Genomic DNA, 12,143 nt, shown 5'->3' with positions numbered 1-12,143 from the left:
CTCCTGACCCTCCTTGGTGGGGGGATTAGGAAGAACTTCTCAAAGACTATGGGAAACAAGGAAAGACCCGTCTTCAGGAGAGGGTCCCGCTGGGCTGGAGAGGGCAGGAGAGGGCCAGCCTACACTGGAGTGCCAGGATGGGGTCTGAGAGTCATTGCATGGGCAAAAGAGGGGAGCAGGAAACCCTAAAACAAGTGGAGAAAGCTGCTCTATTGAATCAAAAGAGTTTCCTTACAGTCTTCCACCCAAGTTCTGCACATGAAAGGACACCTCAGTCCCCTCTGAAAGGATTTGTGTCCCTGCAAAAAGGGTCAGGGAAACATGAAGAAACTCACCATAGGAGACATCCCAACACAGGCAGCTAGAGAGGCAAGCAGGGTAGCTGCACAGGACACAGTGCTGGTGTTGTGGGGGTGGGTTGAAGTGGATAGTTCGAAGGAGGGGTGTGTTTAAGGCTGTGGGTGTCGTGGAGGTGTGGTGGGTAAATCCAAGAAAAACGTGGGGTTTCCAGTCATCATTCTTGGGACAACATCCTGCCTGTTCAAGGAAAGAAAAAGAGAAAAGAGTGGGGAACAAAGGGACAAAGTAACGTCAGGAATTAGGAAGACCAGGAATGACGTTCCTAAGAACAGAGGACTTGGCGAGACAGTTATCCATTAAATTTTCCTGAACCCACAATGACTCTGTTCAGCAGGAAATGTCCAGATCTGTGTCCAAACCATTTCTTTGACTACCTGATGCTGGGAACCAAAAGGACTGGCTTCAAAAGGAAATACCTCACAGAAGAAGCTTCCCCCATGCAAGAACCCCTAGGAGAAAGATAACAATGGGCTATTTCAGCAGAAAGTATGAAGTTTTGATAGAACCCCAACTCCCATAGAAATGGAGGAAAGAATTGAAGTAGGAAATGAACCTGGGACAAAGGTCAGTACAGATAGGGTAAGCCCACACCCTAAAGGCTACTTATCTTCCTCCAGTGTTGGCAGCCCTCCTGTGGCAATTTTGTCACCATTGAGCAAAGTGGGCATGGAGAAAACTGGCGGAAATTCCCCCAAGAGTGCACTCAGACTGCAAGGCTCTCACAAACTGTATAGGGCAGGGGGAGGGAGCCTCTCCCTTAGCCAGGGAATGACAGCAAGCAGAGGGCTGATGCCACATGGACTCCAGCCCTGGAATAAAGCTCATGTGCCTATCAAGGTACCACTGTATGGTGATGCTTTCTGGGGGCTGTTGCTCTTCTTTGTGGGTTGTGGGAGTCAGGCAAATGTGTGATGATGGTGAGGGGGTCTTGCAAGATGGAAATGGGTAAACAAGAGGTGACCAATTGCTCTACACACATAGTGCTGTCCAGGGAAAAAGCAATGGGTGGCCTATCATCCCATTTCCCCCTTTCTAGCCCCTGGAACAAAGTTCTAGGGCTCCCACTATAGCTTCAGGGAGCTCAGGAGCCCCTGGTAGGGCCCCTGCCTACTTGCAGCCCCAGACAGAGCACAGAGTGTGTGACACATATTTAAAATCACAGAATAAGTACTGGCTCAGACTGAAAGGATAGAAAACAATATACAAGTCAATAGAAAACAGAAAAATGCTAAAACAGCCATACTTGTGTCAGACCAAACAACATTCACTCTAAAGAAAGTAAATAAAGATAGAGAAGGACACTTCTTATTCTTTAAGAGACAATATATCAAAAAGTACTAACTATAACTAAAATATATATACACCAAATGTAGGATCACAAAGTGTGAGGTTTTTGTTCACAAACCTAAAGAAACACATGCATGGAATCACATTGTATAACTGAGATTTAAACCTGAAAACTTTGTAACTTTCCACATGGTGACTCAATAAAAAATTTTTAAAAAAAATTTAAACATAGAAAAATTTTAACATTTTCTTCTGCATAATAAAAAATAATTAAAAAATTGTCAAAACAAACAAACAAAAAGAATAAAAAGAGAAAGTACTCGAATAAATAGGATCAGAAACGAAAGGGGAGAGATTACAACAGACATCATGAGATATTAGTATGAACAACTCTATTCTGTAAAGTTGGAGTACCTAGAAGAAATGAACATATTCTTAAAAACATACAATCTCCAAAAACTGAGAGGAAGCAGAAAACCTAAACAGGTAAATCACAAGAAAGGAAGTTAAAATAGTAACAAGAATCTCCCCCAAAACAAAAGTCCTAGGCCCAGTCAGTTATATCAGTGAGTTTTATCAAACCTTCAGAGAAAACTTCCTTCCACTGATCCTTAAGCTCCTCCAAATATTGAAGAAACAGGAAGCCTTTCTATGCCTTGTACATAGCTAACATTACACTGATACCCAAAGTAGCCAGAGATATTACTACAAAAGAAAACTTCAGGCCAATTCCCTTCACAAACATTAAGAAAAAAATTCTCAGGAAACTTTAGCAAACCAAATCCAACAGCATTTCTAAAAGCATACACTACAATCAAGAGGGGTTTATCTTAGGCATGCAAGGATGATTCAATATACAGAAGCCAATTAACATAATATACCACATCAGAAAAAGATATATAAAAATCATATGACCTTATCAATCAATGAAGAGAAAGCGAATTAAAAGATCCAACATCCATTTATGATTTAAAAGTAAAAAATCCTCCACAAAAAAGAACCTTCCTCAACATAGTAAAGACTATCTATAACTATTCCTCAGCAAATATTATTCTTAATGGTGAAAACCTGAAAGCATTGCCACAGATATCAGCTACAAGGCAAGCATATCCACTGCCTCTTCTCTTGTTCTACATTGTATCAGAAGTCCTAGCAACAGCAATCAGGCAGGAAAAGGAAACCAAAAAGGTCAAAATTGGAAAAGAATAAATCAAATTATCTCTGTTTGCAGATGACATGATGTTATACATAGGGGCCCCAAAAGAATCCTCCACACACAAAAAAAAAAAAACTTCTAGAAACAATAAACCAATTCATTAAAGTGAACAGCTACAAAACAATATACAAAATAAGTGATGTACTTATATGCAAATAATGAATCAGAGGAAAAAGTGGTCAAAGAATCTATCCCATTCAAAACATTGTCCAAGAAACTCAAGTACAAAGGAATCATTTTCACAAAATAAGTGGGAGACCAGTACCATGAAAACTTCTAAGCACTTAAGAAATAAATAGAAGTCCTTAGAAAATGGAAATATATTATTTGCTCATGGATTAGAAGAAGAAATATTGTCTAAATGACCATTTTAACTATATAGATTCAATGCCATCCCTGCCTAAATCCATATAAGAAACTGGGGAGTATCTCATGACGTGTCTTGAAACTATAATATATAGCCAAAGTGATAAAAAAAAAAGTATGGTATTGGAATAAGACAGACTATCTGACCGATGTTTCAGAATAGAATATTCAAGAACAAATTTCCACATATTTGGTCAGCTAATTTTTATTCTTTTTTGGGTCACACACAGCAATGCTCAGGGGTTACTCTTGGCAGTGTTCAGGGGACCTAATGGGATTCTAGGAATCAAACCCAGCTTGGACAAGTGCAAGGCAAATTCCCTACCCACTGTGCTATTGCTCCAGCCCCTGCTCTGCTAATTTTTGATAAAAGTGCTAAGAGCATAAAATGCTCTTAGCAAAACCGGCTAACCTCATGCAAAAGATTAAAACTAGATTCATATCTCAAACCTTACACAAAAGTCAATTCAAATTGGGTCAAAGACATTTAGATCAGACTGGAATCTAAAAAACACTTCAAGGAAAATATAGGCAAAATGCTCCAAGATCTGGAGCTCAAAGGAGTCTCTAATGATACAATGCCACAGACAAAAGTAATAGTATCAAAAATAAACAAACAGAACCATATCAAATGAAAGCTACTGCATGGCAAAAGAAAATCAGACTACAACTAAAAGTCAGCTGAAAAGGATAAAATATTTTGAGTCAATTCATCAAATAAATGGTTGATATCTAGGATCTATAAAGTACTCAAAAATATAAATATCCAAAAATCCCAAATACCTCATCAAAGAATAGGGAGAAAAATGAACAGCGATTTCTCTGAGGAAGTCCAATAGATGACCAAGAGGCACATGAAACAATGCTCACTGTCACTTATTATTAGGGAAATTCAAACTTATTATTAGGGAAACCACATTTTCTTAGGGAAATGCCAAGTCAAGACAATAATGACATACCATCTCACACTGTTGAGGATGACACATATCAAAAAAAATGGAAATAATCTATGTTGGCAGGGATGTGGTGAAATGGAATTCTCATCCACTGCTAATGGGAATATTGTCTGATTTAATCCGTATGGAAAACAGCATGGAGAGTTCTCAGTAAACTTAAAACCATGCTACCCTCTCACCGGGCAGAGAAGGCCAACTAGGAGCTCAGACTCTGTCATCATCCCCTGTGGCTACTCCCTGAGACAACCAACAGGGCCAAACCACGACCCAGGGCCCCTTAAAGTAGTCACACTCACACTCTAAACTGACTGTGGGTGTCTAGGCTCAGCTACACCAGGCCTTCTGCCCCATCAGAGGGCTGAAGCCCCCACCTCTGGATCACGGTGACCTCTTCCCATTCCACCCTGTGTCACAGCACTGTTATCAATGGTTATGAATAGTCTCCTATTCCCAAAGGCCTGGCATGCTGGTCGGCATCTCAGTCTCAGAGATGGACCCTTCAGAGACACTTTCCTGAGACCTCACTGCCCACCCACACTGGCAGCTGGTAGGTGTTCCAAGAACTCCATGAGAGCAATCTGCTTCTTTTGTACCAAGTTTTATCCCAAACATCTGGGTTCAGGAAAGTCAAATAAATGGGGCCATCATGAGCCCTGGGGGGGAGGGCTGGCTTACAGAGTTTATGCACACACTTTGCCTACACAGACCCAAGTTCTGTCCGCAGCACCATTTGGTTCTTTGAACACCACAAAACAGTAAGCCCTGAGCTTCGAGTAACCGTAGAATAACGCTCCTCAGAGCCATTATGAAAGGAAATTCCTGGTAGGGGAAGATCCTGTTTAAGGTCACCTGGAAGCAAGTATCTCACTCAACCAGTGTGAGTTCATAACACCTTCACATGAGTGGGGATCAGAGGAGACTCCGAGGACCCTGCATAGAGCTGGCCGGAACTCAGCGCCCCTCCCCCCACCTCAAGGAAATGATTCAGTCCCAACCACGGCACATTTCCAATAGGGATCTTGGGGGTAAACCTGCCAAGTTCCCTTCCCGTCCGATCTTGATTTCTGAGATCCTCTGAAACTAGATGAGGCCAGCACGGAGTAGGTGACAGAAGTGGTGGCTGGACACTGTTACTGGAAGAGTGGCAGGGGCCAGCTGGCAAGTATTTAAGGCCTGAATCCGAAGCTCCCTGATCTCCAGGTCTGACTGTTGGGCAGGATGAGGTCCAGGTACCGCTGCTGCTGCTCGCCCTTCAGTGCCTGGACAGAGGTGATTCGGGGGGGAGAAGGGGATGCAGAGAGGCTGTGGTGGGCCTTCCCAGATGCAACTCTTACCTCCCAGCACTGCAGCACCAGAGCAGCTTCCAGCCATATCTCTCCTGGCTCTGGGTGCCAAGTCCAGGCTGCTTACTGGCTATGGGATGGGTCCTGTTGTGTGTTTCTCTCCACCCCTCTAGTCTGGGCCCTGAGATGTCACAACTGCAGTGTGAACGCTGAAACATGCTCTGGCGCAGCACAATGTGCCCCCAAGTTTAAAGCCTGCCTTAATCACAAACAGAGTAAGTGACCTGCTTTAGGAGTAGCCAAGAGTCCGCAGAGGTGGGGTGTGTGGCAGGAAGTGGGGAAGGTGGGGGGAGGCAATACTTTCTGCCAAGAAATGCAGGGCCTTCCTTTACTCTCTGAGAAACCGAAATGAAAAAGGGTCCCTGGGTTCCTCTCTACAAACGGCTTCTGTGGTGAACTAGATGCCAGCCATCATTCCAAGTGTACAGTTCCTCTAGGTGACCACTGTGGGCAGGGTTGAACTTCCAGGGCCCTACAGCCCAGCACCCTGCTCAGAACTATAGAGGTGGTTGAGGGGATGCAGACACTCCTGACGCTGGGGGCAAAGACACAGTGGATCACAGGGCACAGATTAGGGACAGCACTGAGTCCCAGGAGGGGTCCACCCTGGGCCAGGTCAGGTGAGCCTCCCACAAGGACACCACCACTGTGTCTTTTCCCATGACAGCTACCGTCATACAGAGCCAAACAGTGACCAGCTACTCACAAGTGGCGAAGATGTGTGCATCATCCTGCCAGTATCCTAGTCCTATTCTGAGCAGCCAGCAGAAAGTCATTAGTTTCATTGAGGTCAACACTCATGTCTCTTGCTGCACCACTGACCTGTGCAATGCGACACCAGGACAGGGGCTGGGGGCAGCCACGGTAGTGATGATGCTTCTGGTTCTGGTGCTGGCCACACTCGTGGGGGACTTCCTCTGACTGTGGAGACCCAGAAGCACGAAGGAGTCTCTGAAAGCTGCCTCCAGTGATGTACTCAGGTTCTGAGTCTCCCCTGACTTGTGTGGGGTACAGGGTGCCCCTGTCCTAGTCACAAAGTAACAAGTAGTCGACTGATGCCAGATGGGCCCAGCCTGCCCTCACCCCCAGCTCTAAAATAAAACTCGTTTACCCATCTAGAAACTGCCCTCTTGGTGCTCTTCTTCCTTTGTGCTGGTGAGGGGTGCTGGGCATCAAAGTGGGGTCTCGAGGGACCAAAGGGCTACAAAAAGTACTGAGTGGCCCTACATGGACAGGATGGCCTCTGGCAAGGTCATTAGGTAGCCTGTGAGCCTCCACCTACCCATGCCCAGGGTCAAAGTCTGGTCCACTGTTCAGATAGCTCCCTGAAATTCCAGAGCAGAGCTGACCCCTATCTAAAGCCCCAGGCCATGCTCAATATCTCTCGCTCATGAGCATGGTGAATCTGGGTGTCCATCTGGGGGTGAATTGGTGGCTCCTGACCCTTCTCAGGGGGGGATTTGGAAGAACTTCTCAAAGACTATGGGAAGCAAGGCAAGACCTGTCTTCAGGAGAGGACCCGCTGGGCTGGAGAATGCAGGCGAGGGCCCAGCCTACAGTTGAGTGCCAGGATGGGGTCTGAGGGTCACTGCATGGGCTAAAGAGGGGAGCAGGAAACCCTAACATGAGTGGAGAAAGCTGCTCTATCTGCATGGAAAGAGTTTCCTTACAGTCTTCCACCCAAGTTCTGCACATGAAAGCACACCTCAATTCCCTCTGAAAGGATTTGTGTCCCTGCAAACAAAAGGGTCAGGGAACCATGAAGAAACTCACCATTGGAGACATCCCAACACAGGCAGCTAGAGAGGCAAGCAGGGTAGCTGCACAGGACACAGTGCTGGTGTTGTGGGGGTGGGTTGAAGGGTGTTGTTCAAAGGAGGGGTGCTTTTTAGGCTGTGGGTGTCGTGGACATGTGGCCGGTGAAGCCAAGACAGACATGGGGTTTCCAATCATCATCCTTGGGGCAACAAGGATGTTGCCCGTTCCTGTTCAGGGAATGAAAAAGACAAAAGAGTGGGGAACAAAAGGACAAAGTACCATCAGGAATTAGGGAAACCAGAACGGACGTTCCTAAGAACAGAGGACTTGGCGAGACAGTTATCCATTAAATTTTCCCCAGCCCACCATGACTCTGTTCAGCAGGAAATGTCCAGATCTGTGGCCACACCGTTTCTTTGACTACCTGATGGTGGGGACAAAAGGACTAGCTTCAAAAGTAAATGCCTCACAGAAAAGAAGCTTCCCCTTGTGCAAGAACCCCTAGGAGAAGGATAACAGTGGGCTATTTCAGCGAAAAGTATGAAGTTTCGATTGAACCCCAACTTCCATAGAAATGGAGGAAAGAACTGCTGGCAGGAAATGGAAACTGGGCCAAAGATCAGTATAGATAAGGCAAGCCCACACCCTAAAGGCAACTTATCTTCCTCCAGTTTTGGCTGCCCTCCTGGGGCAATTTTTGTCACCATTGAGCAAAGTGGGCATGGAGAAGGCTCAATGAAACTCCCTGGCCCTTTTGGCGCTGCTGCGGATCGAGCATGATGGAAGAGCCCGAGGGAGCGCCCTTGGACTCCAAGCAGCCCACTGAACTAATTCCGGCACGGGAACGGAGACCCCACGGCGGGCTGCGACAGTGGAAGCCGGGCATTCCCCAATTCTTTTAACCTCTCTCTCTCAACCCCTTCCTCCTGAGCACAGCACAGGGTCTTCTCTCTGGGTTTCTCCATCTTATGAGCACCATAAAACGGTAAAAGTTTGTAGTGATGTTATTCCTGGCTGTACTTTCCCTGGACTTTATACAGAAACCCATAACTGCGCGGCCACTGCCACGGCCACGCGACCTAATGTCATCTAAGCATCAGCAATATGTAATGGTTCCTTTTTAAAGGGTCGGACTTTTGTGGGAGATCCAAACAAGAATAGTAAGTCTTTTGCTGAAATATTGAAGGCAATCAAAGTGGTAGCCATCTCCTAGACTGAACTAAGCCATATCCCCACTCCGGCTGAGAAGAAATATCCTTCTTTCTCAGGAAGAAACGCGGCGTGGCGTCAACCATAGTGTGATGTCCATTAAGCAGACACAGACCTGGTGGCGTGGGAGTGGGATATAAGGGGAAAAATTATGTACATGGAACAGCGGGACGCTGGTGGAATCTCGAGCCGAAGCCGATACCAGCGCAATACCTTTGGTTCCAGAAACTGCTTGCAGACACTCTACTAGACTATCAACTAAGCCAGAGCCCCACGCCGGCTGATGACGGGAAATAACCATCTTTTTTGGTTTTTTTCCCTTTGTCAGGCAGCGTGGCGATTACTAAACAGGCGTGAACTCGGTGGCGCGGGTCAAGGGGGGAAAAAAGAAAAGTTATGTAACAAACAGCGGGACTTAATATCTCTATATTCTTAGCAATGGAGAACTATCAAATGCTTCCTTGGCAATAGGACTGTCTTTTTCTTTTTGGGGGGAAACCCCAGCAACAATAGTGAGTTATGTGTTGAAACATGGAATGTAATCGAGATAAAGCGTAAATGAAGTGAAACCTATCACTTGCAAGGGCGGGAACTGGGGAGGTGGCAGGGGGCGGTAGGTATACTGGGGTGGTTGGTGATGGAATATGGGCACTGGTGAAGGGAAGGGTGTTTGAGTATTGTATAACTGACATAATCCTGAGAACTATGTAACCCTCCACATGGTGATTCAATAAAATTTTAAAAAAATAAAAAAAGAAACTCCCTGAAGTGTGCATCAGGCTATGCTAGGCTCTCCCAAACTGTATAGTACAGGGGCAGGGAGTCTCTCCCTTAGCCAGAGAATGACAGCAAGCAGAGGGCTGATGCCACATGGACCCCAGCCCTGGAATAAAGCTCATGTGCCTATCAGGGTACCACTGTCTGGGTACCACTCTATGGTGATGCTTTCTGGGTGCTGTTGCTCTTCTTTGTGGGTTGTGGGAGTCAGGCACCTGGGTGATGATGGTGAGGGGGTCTTGCAGAGATGGAAAGGGTGAACAGGAGGTGACCAATTGCTCTACACACATAGTGCTGTCCAGGGCAAGGGCACTGGGTGGCCTGTCATCCCAAACCCAACTTTCTGGGCCCCTGAAACAAAGTTCTAGGGCTCCCACTATAGCTTGAGGGAGCTCAGGAGACCCTGGTAGGGCCCCTGCCTACTTGCAGCCCCAGACAGAACACAGAGTATGTGACACATATCTAAAATCACAGATTAGGTACTGGCTCAGACTGAAAGGATAGAAAACAATATACAAGTCAACAGAAAACAGAAAAATGCTAAAACAGCCATACTTGTGTAAGACCAAACAACATTCACTCTAAAGAAAGTAAATAAAGATAGAGAAGGACACAACTTATTGGTAAAGGGACAATATATCAAAAAGTACTAACTATAACTAACATATATATATACAGCAAATGTAGGATCACAAAGTCTATAAGGTTTTTGTTCACAAACCTAAAGAAACACAAGGATGGAATCACAATAGTAGGGAGGGATTTCAACACTTTACTGTCAGCACTGGACAGATCAAATAGACAGAATGAAAGTAAAGGCATAAGAGCACTAAATGAAAAACTAGAAGAGCTGATACTAGTGGATAAATACAGGGCCTTATATCCTCAAAATCTAAATACTTGGAATATTTTCCAGGATATATCACATATTAGCCATAAGACAAACCTACATAAATTTACAAACATAAAAAATTATAAAAATTATCCTATCAGATCACAATGCCACAGAGATAGAACTTATTCATAAAATGAAGATGTGGAAAAAATCTAATATTATGACACTGAACATCATGCTACAAAACAACAGCTGTATCAAAGAAAAAATCAAGTAAGAGATAAATCAAGTAAGTCCTTGAGACTAAGGATAATAAGAAAAAAGTTACCAAAACATATGGGACAGTAAAAGCCATACTTAGAGGTAAACTCAGCAATAAAGGACTACATACAAGAGAAGGAAAAAATCAACAACCTAGATGCAACCTATTCTCAAGCATCTAGGAAACCAATAACAAATGAATTCAAAGAACAGCAGAAGAAAGGAAAAAATAAAAAACAGAGCAGAAATCAGTCATATAAAAACTAAAAAAGCAATACAAATAAAAATCAATGACACCAGAAACCTGTTCTTCAAAAGATAGACTATATTCATGAAGAATAAAAAGAGAAAGTACTCAAATAAATAGGATCAGAATCAAAAGGGGAGAAATTACAACAGACATCATGAGATATTAGTATGAGCAACTCTATTCTGTAAAGTTGGAGAACCTAGAAAAAATGAACATATTCTGGGCTCTGTGTCAAGCCGCGGACGGCTGTCTCTGTTTCACAGGATGGGTTTTGTTAAAGTCATCAAGAATAAGGCGTACTTCAAGAGGTACCAAGTGAAATTTTGAAGACGGTGAGAGGGAAAAACTGATTACTATGCTCGGAAACGCTTGGTAATCCAGGATAAAAATAAATACAATACACCAAAATACAGGGTGATCGTCCGTGTTACCAACAGAGACATCATTTGCCAGATTGCTTATGCTCATACAGAAAGAGATATGATAGTTTGTGCAGCATATGCTCATGAACTTCCAAAGTATGGTGTGAAGGTTGGCTTGACAAATTATGCTGCAGCCTATTGTACTGGCCTGCTGCTGGCCCGCAGGCTTCTCAATAGATTTGGCATGGACAAAATTTATAAAGGAAACGTGGAGGTCACTGGAGACGAATATAATGTGGAAGCATTGATGGACAGCCTGGCGCCTTCACCTGCTACTTGGATGCAGGACTTGCAAGAACTACTACTGGAAACAAAGTCTTTGGGGCCCTGAAAGGAGCTGCAGATGGAGGCTTGTCTATTTCTCACAGTACCAAACGATTCCCTGGCTATGACTCGGAAAGTAAGGAATTCAACGCTGAAGTACATCAGAAACACATTATGGGGCAGAACGTTGCAGAGTATATGCATTACCTAATGGAAGAAGATGAAAATGCCTACAAGAAACAGTTTTCTCAATACATAAAAAACAACATAACTCCAGATATGATGGAGAATATGTATAAGAAAGCTCATGTGGCTATACGGGCCAATCCTGTTTATGAGAAGAAAGCTAAGAGAGAAGTTAAAAAGAAGAGGTGGAACCGTCCAAAATGTCTCTTGCCCAGAAGAAAGATCAGGTAGCCCAGAAGAAATCAAGTTTTCTCAGAGCTCATGAGCATGAGCGGGCTGCTGAGAGCTAAAACCAACCATGATTTTTTTATGGAGATTTTGCAAAGACAGTAATAAATCTATCAACCAAGCAGTGAAAAAAAATGAGCATATTCTTAAAAACATACAATTTCCTAAAACTGAGAGGACGCAGAAAACCTAAACAGGTAAATCACAAGAAAGGAAGTTGAAATAGTAACAAGAATCTCCCCCAAAACAAAAGTCCTAGGCCCAGTCAGGTTTATCGGTGAGTTTTATCAAACCTTCAGAGAACACTTCCTTCCACTGATCCTTAAGCTCCTCCAAATATCAAAGAAATAGGAAGGCTTTCTATGTCTTGTACATAGCTAACATTACACTGATACCCAAAGTAGACAGAGACATTACTACAAAAG

General features: G+C 44.2%; 1 pseudogene; it reads left to right on the top strand.

Moving 5' to 3' along the window:
- Window positions 1-10,867: 10,867 nt before the first annotated feature.
- On the top strand, window positions 10,868-11,780 carry LOC129406807 (60S ribosomal protein L5-like; annotated as a pseudogene).
- Window positions 11,781-12,143: the final 363 nt, after the last annotated feature.

The sequence above is a fragment of the Sorex araneus genome, chromosome 8 (assembly GCF_027595985.1).
Source record: "Sorex araneus isolate mSorAra2 chromosome 8, mSorAra2.pri, whole genome shotgun sequence".
NCBI classification, from domain to species: Eukaryota; Metazoa; Chordata; class Mammalia; order Eulipotyphla; family Soricidae; genus Sorex; species Sorex araneus.
This window is presented reverse-complemented; position numbering and strand designations above follow the sequence as displayed.